Raw genomic sequence first — 4,322 nt, 5'->3', positions numbered from 1 at the left:
CATATATAACACATCACTCAATAAGTCCCGGGCCTGACATAATAGATGGCGCACTAATAACAAATCCATATAATTTTTAGAAAGTACTAACCTTCAAACGATATGTGTTAAAATTTCACGACAATCGGACCTTTACTTTACAAGTTACAGTGGTTTAAGTGACGCTACTTTTGCATTTTTCAAAACAATGGAAAAATCTAAATTTCGTGTGTTGATTGGCACAAGTACGCGAATTGGGCTTCGAATTGCTTCCCCATCCACCGTATTCTTCAGATCTGGCATCCAGCGACTTCTGGCTGTTTGCAGATCTCAAAAGAATGCTCCAGGGAAAGAGATTTAGATCAAAGGAGGGGGTTATGAGCGGAAACTGAGGCGTATTTTGAGGCCAAAGACAAACCGTTCTACAAAAAAGGCATCGAATTGTTAGAGAAGCATTGGAATCAGTGTATCACCCTAGAAGGAGACTATGTTGATGAATAAAGTCGAATTTTGCCTAAAAGTTGTTGTTTTATTAGTTAGACCCGGGACTTATTGAGTGATGTGTTATGTATGTAGTGGACCTCATTTCGTGTGGAGAGTCGTGCATTCCTGAAGGGGTGATTCAGAATAACCCCACGTCCTTGCAAAAACGTGTTCCTAATTGAATTCTGAGACGATTTTTTCTTTACAAAAATTTTGACGCTTACTTTTTGAGTTATTAAAGCATAAAGTTAACGAATCACTGGCCACGTATAGAAAGTAAGCAGAGCCAACCATCTAACGCGAGCGATCACTCGTTGTGATCAGCTGTCTAAGAACATACAGTTATTCCGTTTAACATTTCTCTCTCTCTCTCTCTCTCTCTCTCTCTCTCTCTCTCTCTCTCTCTCTCTCTCCCCTCCCTCTTCCCCTCTCTCTCACCCCCTCTCCTTCTCCCTCCCGAATAAGTTAACGAGAATAATGTACAGTGGGTTTAAAACAACAGCCCAAATCAATTATCGTCTCTGAGGAACCAACGATTCTCGATTTGAACTGTGGTCAAAGTCTCGCTACAAATACTGAAGCATTTGATGGACCAATTAGACGAAAGAACTTTACAAACTAACCAATTAAAAAACACTTCAAAAACGTGCCAAAAAATAAATGATAATCTTAATGAGCAGATAGGAAAAATTGAGATAGTTGATTAATAGATTGCAATTAAATGTAAACAAAACCAAAGTTATGTTAGTCAGAGGCATAAGAAAAAAAGGATCGCAAAACAACATAAAAGTAATATTAGAATCGGAAGTAGTTAGTGAAATTAAATATTTAGATGTTATAATGGATAAAAATTTTAACTTTGCAGCACATGTTAATTATTATTACCTTGGGGGAAAAAATAGGATTAAAATTAGAGGTATTTCGACGAATTAGTAAGAACTTAACACCATACGAGGTGTGTTGTATATAAGGTGATAATTGCTCCGTTATTTGAATATTGTTCATCGATATTATTGAGTTTAAGTGATAGTAATATGAAGTATCTACAAAAGCTGCAAAATAAGGGGATGAGAATAATATTACAATGCAATAACAGAACAAGAATTGAAAACATGCTTGAGGCGTTGCGTTTTATGTCTAGTGTAAAGGAAAGAATTGAATAAAATGTTTGTATCTTTGTACATAAAATGGTAAACGGACAATGTCCGAGTTATTTGAGTGACACCCAGTTGGACACGGCTCAATTGGACACGAGCCACTCACAGCGCTTGAGACTACAAAGCTCCTAAGCACCGTTCGCTGTGATTGGTGATGTCCAATCGAGTCGTGATCAATCGGGATCACCCCGAGTTATTTAAGGAATTAAATAGAGTTAATAGAAGGGGAGAAAAGAGGGCAAACTAGACAAGAAGGAATTATACTTATAAGTAGATGTAAAACTAGAGAGGAACAGAAAATGCTGTTGTGTATGATGGGTTTAAAATGTACAATAATTTACCAAAAGAAATAAAAAAAGAAAAGAGACTGCAGAACTTTAAGAGGATGCTAGTGTCATATATATATATATAGGAGTAGATAGGGTTAGTGAAATTCAAAAGTATTATTAGATAAAAATTTATGTAGTGTAGAAAATTAAGTGTTATTGTAAATATTAAATGTTATTATTAGTATTATTATTATTATACTTAACTACTGAAGCTAATAAAACCAATCAATGAATCAATCAATCCCTCTCCTGCCCCTCTCTCTCTCTCTCTCTCTCTCTCTCTCTCTCTCTCTCTCTCTCTCGCTTACCTTGTACAGATTCGTTATTTTTATACTGTTGTAACTTTCCGATAAATTTCGATCACGATCGTTAAAAATGCGTAGGCACTTCACGTTTCCATGTGACAAATTAATTAACCCTTAATATACATGCCTGGGTCATTCGTGTCCTGCGCATTTTTTTTTTTTTTTAAATACTAAGATCACCTGGTCAAATATCGGTCTTTTTTTTATTTCTAAAAAAAAGTTTGACATCTAGAAAACAAGTTTTGTGTATTACCGGCCTCGATTCGTATCCTTTAAGAGAATCCTAAAGCCACCTGTTTTGCCGATTAAATCATGTAATTTTTGTATAACAAATACTTTTCTCCTCTTTCACCGATTCGAAAATTCTTTTCCAGGATTAAAGTATACGCATTATACGTATCTAGGAAATAAAATCTATGTCGAGAAAGAACAAAAATTTCAAAATTGATATATTTTTTACTAAAGACATAGGGCGACTGTTACCAACGCCGATTAACTTAAGGAGGTTGTAAGGCTGAGGCGGGCAGTGAGAGGGGAATGCTTTAATACAAAAGAAATATGGTGTAGCCAACATTTAAACATTAAAATTTGAAGAAATAAATAGCTAAAATTTAAAGAAATATGGATTATATAATGCAATTAAAATGCAAAAAATATTAGTGTTTATTTGTGTAAAAGTTTCAAAAATAAATTTTTTAGAACAATAAATATTTTTAGCTCAAGAAATGATTTGGCAACGGTATAAAACTGAAAAATCGAAGTTGGTAACACTGCAAACTGCAGGTTAATGTGACGCTATAAATCAGGCCTGTCCAACACTTTGCTCTTGAGTCGAAAACGCTTCCCCCTCTCCGTCATCTCAGTAGAGCGAGACGAAGCGAAAATAACAAAGGATAGGCTCCGCCTGAATTCAGGTCTGTCCGAGATTCATAGAATAAAGGAGCCAAGGGAGAACCCATTTCTCAATATACAATTATTGTAGCTGTTTTTTATTATGTTTATTATGCTCAGCAGTGACACCCAAAAATTACAATAAAATTTAATCACAAACGTTTCCACCTTTAATTTGATCATCATCAGCGATTTTTACAACAACTTATGATGACCAGATTAAAGGTCGAAATTTTTTAATAGATTTTATTGTAATTTTTATTTTATGTTATTGTATATTTATTTCCGTATAAGGCAACAAGCGTTAGCACAAAAGCCTTTTAATACTTAAATTATTTTAATATTTTTTAAAAATTGTGTAAATAAACTGTCCCGAGAAAAAATGTATTTTATATACAATTGTAAATAATTATATATTGTTAAATTATAATATTATATTATTAATTCTATATAGTTATATATAACTTTCTATACATATTGTTACGTCCAGCGGACTCACGCTGCCTCTTTTCTCTTTCTCACGGAGACCTAGGGGTTATCAACCCCTAAGACTTCTAAGAAAAGTAATAAAAATCTTTCCCACGAGAAAGTTTAAAGCAAAAGACTCCAGTGTCTCCATTAACGCAAAATAAAATTAAATTAGAATCGGTGAACGCAGGGAGCTAATGCATCGCCAATGATACTTCTCTTGGACAGCGCCATTAAAAACGACAATTAATGTCAGAACTGGCGCCTAAACATTTTTCCGACAAGTAAGTCGTGGACGATTTTCACAATGTCCACGACCATAAAAAATAAAAGTGACACCCGAAGTCCAAGGAAAGTATTTGACGGGCGCGTCCCGACAGTGCACGTGCGCTCGTCTTAATCGGTGCCCGTGCATTTTCCTATAAATTTAGAAGAACCATAAATTTAAGAAGACCCTTGTTGATACCAACCGACTCCTTTCTTCCCCCACAATCTCGACCAATCCAAAACCCAGAAAAACATCCCACCACCCAAATTAGAACCCCACCAATTAAGGGAAAAACCGCTATATAAACCGCGGTTCCGCGGTCCGCAGCATCACTTTTGCCTTTTTATTTTGTTAAGTCGCTTCTTTTTGTCCAATTTTTTGCCTTTTTATTTTTCCGGAGTCGATAGAACACGTACTAATCGAAGTCGACACAGAGACAGAC

The 4,322-nt window shown here is 35.2% G+C and overlaps 1 protein-coding gene across 3 annotated transcripts in view; it reads right to left on the bottom strand.

Moving 5' to 3' along the window:
* LOC108764769 (uncharacterized) overlaps positions 1 to 2,524 on the bottom strand; it is a 14,564-nt gene extending 12,040 nt beyond the window's left edge. For all 3 annotated transcript variants that reach the window (XM_018513148.1, XM_018513149.1, XM_018513150.1), the window contains exon 1: positions 2,257 to 2,524. The gene's annotated coding sequence lies outside the window, so the exon portion shown is untranslated. The remainder of the gene's footprint in view (positions 1 to 2,256) is intronic.
* Positions 2,525 to 4,322: the final 1,798 nt, after the last annotated feature.

Source organism: Trachymyrmex cornetzi, unplaced genomic scaffold, assembly GCF_001594075.2.
Source record: "Trachymyrmex cornetzi isolate Tcor2-1 unplaced genomic scaffold, Tcor1.1 scaffold45, whole genome shotgun sequence".
NCBI classification, from domain to species: Eukaryota; Metazoa; Arthropoda; class Insecta; order Hymenoptera; family Formicidae; genus Trachymyrmex; species Trachymyrmex cornetzi.
Note: the sequence above shows the minus strand (reverse complement) of the source record. Positions and strands in the feature narration are given on the sequence as shown.